The 14,497-nt window shown below is 33.7% G+C and overlaps 1 protein-coding gene across 1 annotated transcript in view; it reads right to left on the bottom strand.

Moving 5' to 3' along the window:
* Positions 1–14,497, bottom strand: part of LOC123665049 (inositol polyphosphate-5-phosphatase A) — a 48,596-nt gene that overhangs the window by 29,321 nt on the left and 4,778 nt on the right. The window lies entirely within an intron of this gene.

Raw genomic sequence — 14,497 nt, forward strand, 5'->3', positions numbered from 1 at the left:
ATTTTTTTTTTATATGCGGGAACCCACACATAACCTGACATAAGTCAATTTGTGTGACTTATCCGCCAACACATGATCAAAGGTTTATTAATAATCTATTCCAAATATTTATCTATGTAATATATAGAAAAAAATGTGATGTTTCTAGTTTTATCAATTTCGGCAATACGTTGTGAATGAATCTATATTAGAGTAAAACACGCTTTAGTCAAAGGGGATACGTAATTAGCACATATACTTGAAATTGTTTCGCATTTTTAGAGGTCTGGTTGACAGAAACAAGCGAACTGTTCACCTGATGGTAAGCGTTACCGTAGCCTATAAACTCCTGCAACACCGCAAGAAGCATCGCAAGCGCGTTGCCGACCTCACCTCCCAATCCGCTCAGGAACTCTGGTCGCCATTCTCAAAACAGAAACACAACCCTGCTTGAAAGCAGTATTATTTAATTCTGATCTTCTGTAAGGTCGAAGTAGTACCCAAGTCGGCCTGCTCCAGATTTTGAGCAGGATATTTCCTGCTGTGACCTACCTCAGTTATATCATAATGGCGATGTTACATAAACAGGAAGTACGCTATGCTGTACACTTTGATGTCCCCATGGTTCGCACCTTGGTTAACCTAGATAATATTCCCCTATGGATCTATAATAACGTAATATGGATTTTTAAGTAATGCAAAATTCTTTTATCAAATTTATATGCCCAACACAACTCCCATGAATTGCTGCTAAGGTTTTCTAATTTTAGTATAAAAAGGGTGAACCGGCGAACGTCGTGCCATCATTTAGTAATCGTCGTAGATTAGAAACACGTCGTGAACCAAACAGATATTAACTCTGGGCCCCATGGGTCCAAAAAGTACAACATGGTACTTTGGATAAGCTGGCTCTAAGGGACGGTACCAAATATAAATTATTGGTACAATTTACAAGTAGTTCATATCTCTTATTTTACTATATCTCTAGCCTAGTAAAGTTACCGTAATTCAGTAAGTGTTCATATGAACTGAAACTTTAATTTTTTAGGTCCATTTTTCAAATATTAAAAATTATTGGGACCAAATTTTATAATAAAATATAGGATATTGCAGGTTTATTTAGTTATATCATACATTTATTTTTAATCTAGTACTTTTCTCTTTTTATTAATGAATAAATTGTATATTTTATATGAGATACCAAAGCGAGTGTTATACAAACAACAATAAATGCTAAATATATGCGGGATCTTCCGCGAAACGTACGCAAATTAAAATTACCGTTCAAGACAAGTCATAAATCATACATTTATATGTATATCACATAAATCATCATACGTCAATGCAATAAAAAATAAACTTTATTATCATCGTGTTAAGGAAGCTTTCACAATCGAACAATCGTTTGATTGTTATTTACGATGCAACCTTTAAAATTAACACAATTCCTTTAAAGTTCTGTACGTTCAATGGTTTTACGTCATTCGGCCATATTGGTTTTGGTCCTTCGAGCCGCATTCCTTACTACATTCCGTTTAGTACGTAATATATCCGTATACAGTCACATTTACGTCCTAGACCAGTGTGCAAATTTATATGACGCGGGAAACTGGTGCATCTTAAAAGAAAGTTAAAGTTCTCAAGCGATATTTTTAATACAGACAGATAAAATGATGATTTCAAAATTAAAATGCAGCAGAACTAATATACGGTATTATGGTATTGTTATAGGAAAAAAGTCGTTGTTACAAATAGGTATAAAAAATGTTATTTTCTTTGTTACTTAAATTTTTTTTTTTTGATTTTGTCTATGTATTTGTCTGGAATACAAGTTGGAAAATTGATATTCTTGTTAGTACTAAGTCAGTCTAGGTAAATTTTCATTGCATTTGTATAAATTTGGACATTTTCTTAATTTGTTTTTACCCATAGCATCGCGCGAACACAGCTTTATTTGCAATTTAAAAAAGAAATAAAACTATTTTGTGGATTTAGTAACTTTTCAGTGAATTGACAACTTTAACTAACGCAAAAATAACGTCGGTCCCGCGATGTTTTATGTCCATTTATTTTCAATGGCAGTCAGATTAATTTATTGTCTTACTAGCTGTGCCCGCGACTTTGTCCGCGTGGAAAGTAACAAATAATTTATTGTTCATTTCGCAGTAATAAAATAAATAAATTTCTAAAATAAAAGTGACCTAAGTTACTCCTTACTATATCAGCTATCTGCCAGTGAAAGTCCCGTCAAAATCGGTTATTTTAATATTACAAACAGACACTCCAATTTTATTTATTTGTATGTATAGATAAATTTTCGTCCATAATCTTTTACAAACAAAATAATTTAGTAACTATATAAACTAAGTACTTTTTTGTTATATTAGATACATTAAATATGGTTTATACTGTTTACGCCTATTAATAACGAAAAGTTTGTTTTATATAATATGTAGATAAATGTAATTTAGTACGTAGACGTTTTAGCATTATATCTACTTCCGTGATAATACAAGATATAGTTTAAAAAAATCTTCAATCGATTTTCTATTCTTTTGTGCGTATTTTATTGAGTTGTGATGGCAGAGTGGATATTAAACCATGGGTTGGTATTGGGTGGAATATGACAAATATTCAAAATCCTTTAAATAAAATTATACTAAAATTACCAAAAAATATGCTTTTCTAATGTTTACGCGAATTTCACTCATTATAATGAAACAACTTTTTCGATTTTATCGCGGTTTATTAAGTTTTTACATGCCCCACGTTTCATTCAACAATTTTCAATGGCAACTTTTTAGGGCCAATCCTTTTCATTCAATAAGCATAAGGTACAGCAGTGGGACATAAAAATACTCTCACTGCGACGATATACGACGAGATTTAATATATTTATGAATTTACATACTTTAGAAGGTTTTGGATAGCGAGAGGAACGTGGTGTGAAGAATCACGTCCGCCATCGAAAAGGGAGGATCCTCCGACCAGACGGGTGTTGGTGTCTGGCGGGCTAACGCCCCCACGGTTGTTGTCGGGAACTTGTATATATACTTAATCACTTTGAAAACTCTGATAGCGCGATGTAGCATACGTCAGTTTTCTCTAATTACGTAGTTTGTAGTCGTTCGTATTTCGCACGATAGATGTCGCCACATCACTCCCCTCCGAGACCGGAGGTCGATAGCAGGTTAAGTCGTCCATTTATCTTGTGATGCTTGCCGGGCCAGTGAAATGTTCCAGTGAGTCGGAACCAGATGCCGCATAGTTCACGGTGAGTCGGCACTGTCTGCGGTGATGCTGCATATGCTCCAGTGAGTCGGAGTGGTGCAGTACTGCGTAGTGGCTGCTGCTGCGTCGACCAGGAGAGAAGTGCGTCTCTGCTTGCTGACCGGCCGAAGTGCAGTGTGCTGTGCCAAAGTCGCTGAGAAGGCTGTGGGTGATGACCAGGAATGCGCGTCCGCTGCATGCTGGTGGTCAGGATACCCGTAGTAGCCGTAGATGCTGGCTGGCTGAAGCCGTAGATATTGGATGCTACTCGCTGCTCGAAAGCTTGAGGAAGTGATGATGATAATGAAGGTTGCGCTGATGTTCATGCTCGGGGTCAAGTGATGATGACGTCATGATGTCGTAGCTTGCAAAGGCTGCGCTGATGTTCATGCTCGGGGTCACCAGTTTGTAGTGTGGTGAAAAGGGAGGATCCTCCGGCCAGACGGGTGTTGTGTCTGGCGGGCTAACGGCCCCCAACGGTTGTTGTCGGGATCTTGTATATATACTTAATCACTTTGAAAACTCTGATAGCGCGATGTAGCATACGTCAGTTTTCTCTAATTACGTAGTTTCGTAGTCGTTCGTATTTCGCGTGATAGATGTCGCCACAAGGTATTAAGAAAACACTGCACATTTTACATTTTAAACCTTACATCCACAAACTTCAGAATAAAGATAGGTATTACGACTCTATCCTGTTTTATGTTTACAAAATTTTCCTAAAAGTACTAAATTGAATTTATATATCGAAACGGACGAACAGGACTTTATAAAAACAAAAGATTCCGCATTAACTACTACACATTTGAAAAGGGTCTGACAGCTAGAGAGTTCGGTCGAAATAGTTATGACTATATAGTCTTCTAATGAAGAAAATTACATATACCTATATTATAATGATTCGTATTTTTGTATTTTTGAATATTTATAAAAGGCTACATTCGAAAAATACGATTTTAAAAAGATTTTGCAGAGAATGCTATGTTATTATTGAGTGACATATTAGGCTTTATTACAAGGGAAGAAAACGAAACCGCCAAAATCGAATAATCCACACAGGCGAACACTATATCACCGATTTATAGTTGTAAACTTTACTGCATAAATAAAATAATCCACGAAGTAAGTTCTTATCCAATGATATCTTTGACACTTTGTACGTTAGGCTAATATACACCACAGTATCCCATTTTTTAGAAGTCAAAACAGGATTTACTCAAAACTAATATTATTTATTTATAAAAAAAAGTTATAAGCAGCTATAAATATACTTTTTTTGTTATTTTAATAGCTTAAGTATATTAGTTTGTTACGAAAGGCGTGAATCAGCTTCTGTCTTCAGTTCTTATCCAATTTTATAATAATTGTAATCCAATATGAAGACATTTTCTTGAATAACATCTTGTCAAAGAAACGTGACGTAGGAAGGCTTAGATTTTTTTTTACTGTATATTTTTCTAAACCAATTCAGCCTGTAAACTAAACACTGGGCAAAGTCCTCTTTCTTCGATCTAAAGACCGATCGGTAAGGGTTTAATCGAATATGACTCTCCATTTCAGGTTGGCGAATAAATTTCCCTACCACGAACAACTATTATTATCTAGTTTGTGTATAATAAACACGAGAACGAAGGCATCGCGTGCCTTTCAGGTCACGGTGGGGAAAAAGAAACATATTATTTTAGGTAAATAACGTGCATATATTTTCCGAAAACGTTATCTGTAATAAGAATACATAAGCATACACGCAGTTAGCGGGCTTTTCATAATTTTGTTTGTCACACCCACGTATATACTAAACCACGTCGTTTAATTTAATCAGCCAATAAATCTTTAATGAGGTTTTACTTATAACTAATAACATATTCGTAACTACTTTCTTTGAAATAATTTAAGTACACTGGACCGCAAAGAAAAAGAGTCGGTTAGAAAATCTTCAATATCTTCAAAAGTACGTGACCTAGCTTTATAAATAAAGACTGAAAGAATATTTAATGCCACGTAAAATAATATATATAAGCTTTTTATTTATTTTCGATAATTGTATAAAAAACTGAAAATGTAAATAATGATCGTTTTTGAATATAGAACCAAAAAATTCAAATCAATAGTTATGCATTTGTTTTAGTTATGCAATAAAAAGTTATAAATATGGTGTCTCTGCCTTATTTATTATTCTGAAGTCATTGTGCCCTTAACCCAATAACCCAGCATGTACCAGGATCCTGACAATGCTCGAAGATGGGCACAATCAGCGAAATACAGCGAGATCTGTAAGTGTGAGCCTTTCTACAGTGCAGCGAGTGTTCTAGCGTTTATAGCTATACTTATAATAGCGTCCAGTTTATATACGCCATAACATTATTTCATCACATAATATACAAAAAGGCGATAACACTGCTTTTCATGCTAGACATATGATTTTTACCGATCGATGATAAATATAATCTCGCACATAATCTTTGATAGACTTTATCGGCAGGAGCTAAAACATGCTTAAAGAAACTGTTTAAATTCAACTTATAGACTAAAGCATTAGTTCCACAGGTTGCGAATAGAAATATCTGATAGACAAAATGGATTTAGATATTAAAATAGATTTAGAAATCATAGACGTTTATCTGTTTGATACCGTTATACATCAGCTAAATTTATCAACAGCTCGTGAAACAATCTATATATATATAAATATATATATGTAATGTATGTATGTGCCATTTTATTCAATAACTTGCCACCATCTCATAGGTAGTGACAGGATTCTCTTGCTGTAGTAATTTTGGGACTTTTCATCGAAAAACCGCGGCAAGTAATTTTGAAGGTCCTCTCTTGATGTTAACTATACACTACTTTACTATAATTCTATATATATAGTCTCTACTATAATTTAAAAGCAGTTTTGCAATGCTTTAAGTGATTGTAATCTTAAAAATGACTACGCCGCGTATTACCCTCAGGTTTGTACCCTTTATAAGGGTCCCAATTTTATTTCAATCTATTTACTGCCCTTCCAATAGCGGTAGTAGTTTTACATCAACATAATTACACAATAACAAATCAAAGCCTCTTTTTAGTATATTTAAATAAACTAAACTTGTATTAATGTGGACACAATAAAATTAATGTATTTGTGTTTTGATCCGTTATCCGGTTTCAAATATCAGCTGTGACGTCATATCTATGTTGGTAAACTGTTTAGGCGTTTCCGTTTTAATTTAAACAAACATTGTGTTATTAACGAGTTGTGTTTTATTTATCCTACGATAGGAAATGAAATTTGAGCTCGGTTGAGATTATTGTAATTGCATTTACAGATAAATCGTTTGTAAATATATGTTTATAAAGCAGTTAATATAATTAATACATTTGGATTTAATTATGAATTACACTTACTAGTTTACATCCTTTTTTTTTTGTACACATTATATTACATGAAAGGAAAATATTAATATAAAAAGGCGGTAACAGTAATTTCTTACAGTCAACTCATGTCTATAAAGATAGTTGTGTTAGCTTTTCTAGGCAGTCTGCGGATTGCTGGCTGGATTGTGGCAATGTAATAAATAACCGCTCGCGCAAAAGCAGTAAAAAGCGCTAAATGTTTTAAAAAAATGTACGGGCAACATAACTATGAACCCGTGAGTGTTGCAAAATAAAATAAAAGATAACTGTGTTTGTTCTGAACCAAAAACTACCGACTTATATTTACATCGACAAGTAATGAAAAGTGAACTTCGTCAGCGTAGTCAAAGTCAAATAATACGAGATACTAGGGATAAATATAGATAGGGGGGGGGAGTACCCGCGCACACGCGTGTGATCGGACGTGTATCCTGTGTTTGCTTACTAATTTATAAATAACAATTTAATATACGGAACAAACTACAAAACATTTTATAAAATATTGAATCCTAAGCCCCAGGCGTATTACAGCGGTTTCAGTGATAAGATATCGTTGTTGATGACTGCTTTTGTGCGTTGATGTTATTTTTCTGTGTTTTTGCCATCTTGTTTGTGGAGAAGAAAGTCTTGAATATTATACCAAACTTATTAAAATACAACATTAAATAAAAATATTGAGTCCCAGGTGTTTTATATCAGTGCTCATAACAGTGCATCATTTTTGAGAAGTGATAATGTGTTAAACATAATCGTATGAGTGTTCGAGTTTGCAAACTTACCCACCATCACACAACTGTACATATCCACCTTTGTACCTACGATACGATACATACGATCCTAAGCGACTATACTGTTGGACTTTTTCATCAACATTCACAGTGGCTGTTTGGTGTAACGGCGAGTGCTTGGAACGCGCATCGCGTTGTATCGACGTTTCCAAGTTCAAACCCGCGCTATTCGTAGAATTTTTGATTTTAAATTTTCAATATTTTTCAATAAACGAGCGGTAGGATGTCTAAATTAAATTGGAACTGCTGTGAAGATAAAAATGACGGGGAATTATATTTGTCGTGTACAAATTGTAAAATGGCATATCATACTAATTGTCTGCTGGCGACTGGATATTCTCAAGTACCCGACAACATCGATCCCTCAAAAGTGTGGTACTGTCCTACCTGCACACCGAAGCGGTCAAAGGGAAACAATGAGAATATACCTGTAAATACCAAGCCGGTCAATTCGGACGCGAAACTCAATAAGCGATCAACAAGAAAAAGGATGGCACTTTCCTCACCGCCTACTCCGACTTCGAGCGATGCAATATCGCATCTTGAATACCGCGACATGCTCAGAGAAATTGTTAAGGATGAAATCAATGTAATGCTTGAAAGTGTTAAAGTTACTATTAAGTCTGCTATAAACGATGAACTAAGACTTATTAGGGACGAGCTAAACGAAATGAAAACATCGATTAACTTCATTAATAACCAATATGATGACTTTATTAGGGAACACAAGGATAATATTAATATTATTAAAGAAGTGAAAGAGGAAAATGTCAAGGCTCAAACGGACATTAAGGAATTGAAAACTCGCATCAATGATCTCGAACAGCGTGCCAGAGAAAAGAACTTGGAGATCCAATGCGTTCCAGAACATAATAATGAAAACCTACTAGCGATTATGAAACAATTGGGTAGTGTCGTTGGCTCGGAACTACATGACGATAAAATTTTAAATTGTACAAGAGTAGCTAAAGTCAATCGCCAAAGCCATCGACCCCGATCTATTGTTGTCCAGTTCAGCTCCCCTTATGCGCGAGACAGTTTCTTGGCCTCAGTAATCAAATATAACAAGAATCATTCTAACGATAAACTGAATACAACGCATATAGGCATAGGAGGCATAAAAAAATCTATTTACGTGATGGAACATTTATCCCCAGCAAACAAAGCTCTTCATGCCGCTACAAGAATCAAAGCAAAAGAAAAGGGCTACAAATACGTGTGGGTAAGAAACGGCCGCATTTTTGTCCGAAAAGATGACAGCTCTGACCTTAAAATAATTAAGGACATGGAGTTTCTCAGTTCCTTAAAGTAACCGTAACTATCCGAAGTCAGAATTCATGATTATAACTTGTGTTTGTGTATAAATTCTCGTCTCTAAATATCTTTTACCAAAATGTTCGTGGCCTGAGAACTAAGACCCATGATGTGTACCGTAATGTAAGTTCTAACAATTTCGATATTCTCATTCTTACTGAAACGTGGTTGAATTGTTCAATATTTAGCAGTGAGCTATTTGACAGTAGATATAATGTTTATAGAAGAGATAGAAATACCTGTAGGCTTGGCAATAAAACGGATGGTGGAGGAGTTCTAATTGCTGTAAAAAAAAATTTAATAGCTAATAGAAAATATGAATGGGAAAGTGAAAATGAGGATATTTGGATAACTATAAATACTCCAAACCTGAAAGAGATCCATTCGATTGCTTTCTGTGCAGTGTATCTTCCACCACCCGTTAAAAAGCTAACTCTTGATGGTTTCCTTAGCAATTGTAATCGTGTATCAGAGCTTCATAATATGTATACATGCATAATAGGTGACTTTAATTTAAGCTGTATTGATTGGAATGTAAATCTGAATAATTGTGTTAAATTGTACCCACCTGCTGCACAACTATTGTTGGATTTTATTTCTGAATGTGGCTTGCAGCAAATAAATTCAGTTTTTAATAACAGAAATAAAATTCTAGATCTGGTTCTCGCTAGTCCGCCGAAGTGTCGCGTCGAGCTATCTAGTGTTTCTGTTTGTAATATTGACCCCCAGCACCCCCCGTTAAATGTATTTATTTCTCGCATTGAATTGGATAGACTTAAAGTTGACTCGATTCAAAAACCATGTTTTTATAAAGCTGATTTTGACTCAATTGCTGAATGTTTAGAGGAATTAGACTGGAATAAAATACTAAGATCTTGTACAGACGTCAACGAAATGGTAAGCACTCTATATAATACCCTGCGAAATCTAATAACTAAATATGTTCCTCTTCAAAGGATAAAAAATGATTCCTACCCCCGGTGGATTAATCATGAACTTAAAAAAAGGCTGAAAGAAAAACGCAAATTACTGAAACGTGTAAAAAAATATAAAAACCCTATGGATGAATTGTCTCTCGTATTACTTAGCAAACGATGTAAAAAACTTATCCGTGACGCATACAACACCTATAATACTAATTTAGAAGATGAGATCCAGGGTAATCCTAAAAAGTTTTGGTCTTACTTAAAGAGCAAACGAAACAATAAAGGCACGATCCCTGGGTCTATGAGTGACGGCTCAAAGACAGCTGCGGCTGGGGGGGAAATTTGTGACTTATTTTCAAAATATTTTAGCACTCTTTATGAGGCGTCGATAGGTGTATCAAAATTGAATCCGGAGTATATCTCAAAATATCTACTACCAATAACAGGTTACAGCGACAGCTTTAACTTTGCGGAGATTGATGCTACAACTATTCTTAAGAAACTCGTAACCTTGGACACCTCTAAAGGCGTTGGCCCTGATAACATACCACCAATCTTAATTAGAAACTGCGCTTCTGGTCTGGTGACCCCTTTACACATCATATACAATTTCTCACTTCGAACTGGGAAATTTCCTGATGAATGGAAGCATGCTCGTATAGTACCAATACACAAGGATGGGAAGGAGTCTCTGGTCCAGAATTATAGACCAATATCCATATTGTCCACGTTCGCTAAGATCTTCGAGTCATTAGTGTGTCATCATATTATAGCATATTTGAAACGCTTTATATCCGAGCATCAACATGGATTTATTTCAGGTAGATCATGTAGCACTAACCTCGTTTCTTTCACAGAGTGCTTGAGACAGTCTATCGACTCACATCAACAGGTTGATGCCATATATACGGATTTTCAGAAGGCCTTCGACAGAGTACCTCACAGTGTTCTAATCCAGAAATTGGAAATTTACGGATTTATGGGCCCTTCGCTAAGGTGGCTTGCATCATACCTGAGTGACCGAAGTTTTCATGTTGCCATTAATGGATACGCGTCGAAAAGATACCCGATATCAGCCGGTGTCCCCCAGGGTTCCCACCTGGGGCCAATATTATTTAACATGTACATTAATGACATAGTAAAATGTTTTAACCACTCAATACCCTATTTATATGCAGATGACCTTAAGTTTACTAGAACTATTGGTTCACTCAATGACTCTCTCCTCCTGCAGGGTGATCTGGACCGAGTTATAAGCTGGTGTGAGATAAATGGCATGAAACTAAACACAGAAAAGTGCTTACATATAAAATTCACTCGCAAACATAACGTTTTTCAGACACAATATCACCTAGGTCAGAATAACCTATCAGAAGTTGCTCAAGTTAAAGATCTGGGAATTATTTTGGACCAAAAATTAACATTTGGAATGCACATCGAGAATGTTATGACAAAGGCTACTGGGATGCTTGGTTTTGTTATAAGAAACTGCAGGACTTTTAAACAAGCAAAAACCAAAATCCTCTTATACAATTGCTTTGTGCGGAGCAATCTGGAATACTGCAGTATGGTCTGGAGGCCGCATTATGCTACTCACTACCTAAGGCTAGAGCGCATACAAAAGCGTTTTGTATGGCACCTATCATACACAGAGGGTATCGCCAAAAGACTGGCTTCTTATGCAAGTAGACTCGAATATTTTAACATGATGACTCTGGAAAACAGAAGAAATTTACTGGACTTGATGTTTTTATATAAACTCCTTCATAACAAAATTGACTGTTCCAGCTTACTTTGTAAATTTAACTTTAGAGCTCCATCTAGATACCCACGTAGTGTAATGAAACTTCTGTCTCAACCACGGCGGAAGACACTTTTTGGTAGCCAATCTGCAGTTCCTAGAATGTCGAATCTGCTAAACAAGTACTGTGACACAATAGACATAAACGCGGTAGCCTACGCGAGGTTTCGGCGGCTAGTTATAGACAAAATTATGAGTGCCTAATTTTGTTGTGTGAATTGTTGTGTATCTTGTGGTTCAAAGATGTATCTTAATTGTAACAATTTAATATTGTTTTTATGATTATTATTATTATTATTTTATTTTTTTAGATAATTATTGTAAATTTGTAATTTTGTCACGTTTAACCTGAGTGATTGTAACATGATTTGACTAAATTTAATGCACGTATCTATTTTTATCTTGACTTAATTTGCCCTGATTTTAATTGACTTAGTTTTCTATTGAATTTGTTGTTGTTTGTTTTAATAATTAAATTTTAACTTGACATTATTTAATCTATTATACCTTAACTGTAATTGTTATTATTACTATTATTTTTGATAATTATTGTGATTCTGTAATTGTGTAACTTGACATTGTTTAATCTAATGTATCTTAATTGTAACTATTTTATTATTGTTTCTATTATTATTGTCATTATTATTTTATTTTTTTTAGGTAATTATTGTGATGTTGTAATTTTGTCACTTAATTGTAAATAATATGACTAAGAATTGATGAACTTATGATTTGATAATGATGGTTGCTTGTGTATGTGTGTATGTATATGTGTGTGTGTGTGTGTGTCTATGTATGTTTTGAATAATAATTATAATAATGTATCTTAACGGGATAACTTTGCATGTCGTGTTTGCTTTAATATGGTTGTACGTTTATAAATGTGGTCTATTGTAAAATTAATATTGTCAAGTGTAATAAATGTAACAACTGCTAGCAAACCAATTTAAATAAAATAAAAAATAAAAAATAAAATAAATCTTAAACTGAAAACAATTAGAATACAGAACCTCCTCTTTTTTATGTAGGTTTTAGATAAACGATTAAATACATTAAAATATAAATGTAAAATTAAAATATTTTTTATTACTAGAAACAAATCGTGATATCTTTTGATTTGCATTTTCTAAATTTAGCTTGGGAATCCCCCCATCTATCAAAATTATTTGATAAACAACGATACTATCTTATCATTTTATTTATAGCTTTCAATAGTAACAAAGTCGTTTGGAAGATTGCGATAATGTCTACGTGACATGACGTTCCACCAATGTTTCGTACGGCGGGGAAAACAATGTTGATATACGGTAGAGCAAGTTATATATATGGTTTCCTTTATGTTCATTTACTTAATATGTGATAGAAAGGGACATTCACTGGCAACGAGTTAGAAAACAATAACTCCCATAGTTAGGAATATAGAAGTGTCGAAGCTTAATCCATCACGCTGTTCCATTACAGGTTGGCGGATATATTCCCTACTTTTTAGCTTAATGTCATATTTTATATTAGTATATAATATCGTGTGTACTTTAGTTTTATTACTATGAGTGCTGATCGCTATCAGGTATCTATGACAACAAAAAAGACTGACAGCTTTACTGTCTCTCCGAGGCATGGTCTAGAGACAAGGACAGATACTCAGATCGGAAAGAAGTACCAAATAATAAAACAAATTATAAAAATTACTAGGAAAATTTTTTTTTCTTCAAAAGATTTTAACAGTAAAAAAAAAAAACTGATAAAATGTATACTGATAACTTATAAAATGAAAATTGGAGAAAATTAATAAAATAAGACAAAATCGTTCTTCGTTTCACTTGTTACCAATCAAAACATAAACACACTTTGTTACTGTAATTGAAGCCAATATAAATTGTGAAGCACAAACTTATTTAATTAACATTAAAAAGTAAAAAAAAAACACTTATGAATTTATTAAATATATATGCAAAGTATGTGCTTTATAAATACTGAAACACAAAAGCGAAGATTAAAATATGCCTAATATTATATTCAAGTAGCATAAATGTGTATATATAAACTTTCTTCTCTTTAATATTTAAAGAGCAATAAAGCCGGAGTGCTTTTTGAAGAGACGTTTAAATCTCTTTGTACTACCCAAGCGTTAACTTGAGACCTGCTTTTTACGATCGTTTTATGAACTATGTTTTTTATTTCACATTTATAGGACGATATTTATAGTTCTATTAAAATTGAGTTCGTTAACACTCACTAATTAATTTTTTTATATTATTAGTAAACTAGTCTTTTCATAGCAGAATTAATTAAAATTTAAGTCGTCAACGCCTTCCATTCGAACTCTAAACGAATACAAATATTATTTACGCAATAATTATAACTACCATTTTGATACTATATTTTGAAGACAGGCTAGAATATAAAATTATAATTGTTTGCTCGCAAACGAAAAAAAAAACGACTTTAATTACGTCGACAAGTAGTATCTACAACGTAAGTAGACGAAAAAAAATTAACAAACGCACTGGTCGTCACTACGATTTTCGAGGGTTTCCCTCGATTTCTCTGGGATTTCATCATCAGATCCTGGTTTCCTTATCATAGTACCACACTTGGATTATCTCCTTTCAAACAAAAAAAAAAAAATAATGATCAAAATCGGTTCATAAGCGACGAAGTTAGTGAATACGGTCGAATTGAGTAACCTCCTTCTTTTTTTAAGACGGTTAAAAAGATCGCTTTTGCTTTTTCTTTCTTGTTAATATTTTTATTTCAAGTTTTATATGTGTGCAATAAAAATATTTATTAATGCTACTCTCAAATAAACTTAAGTCCCACAAAATTTTAATTTTAGTTTTTTTTGGTATTGTGTTCAAATACTTTTTTAGATTATATATCTCTAGATGAAGTCATTATCAATTAATTAAAATTACATTTATCTAAATGCAATTTTAAACTTAAAAAAAAGAATAGTTGACAGCACTTAAAAACTCAACAGTGTTGATTTGTTCCAATTTTCATTAAAAATACTAAAG

This window comes from Melitaea cinxia, chromosome 23 (genome assembly GCF_905220565.1).
Source record: "Melitaea cinxia chromosome 23, ilMelCinx1.1, whole genome shotgun sequence".
Lineage (NCBI taxonomy): Eukaryota > Metazoa > Arthropoda > Insecta > Lepidoptera > Nymphalidae > Melitaea > Melitaea cinxia.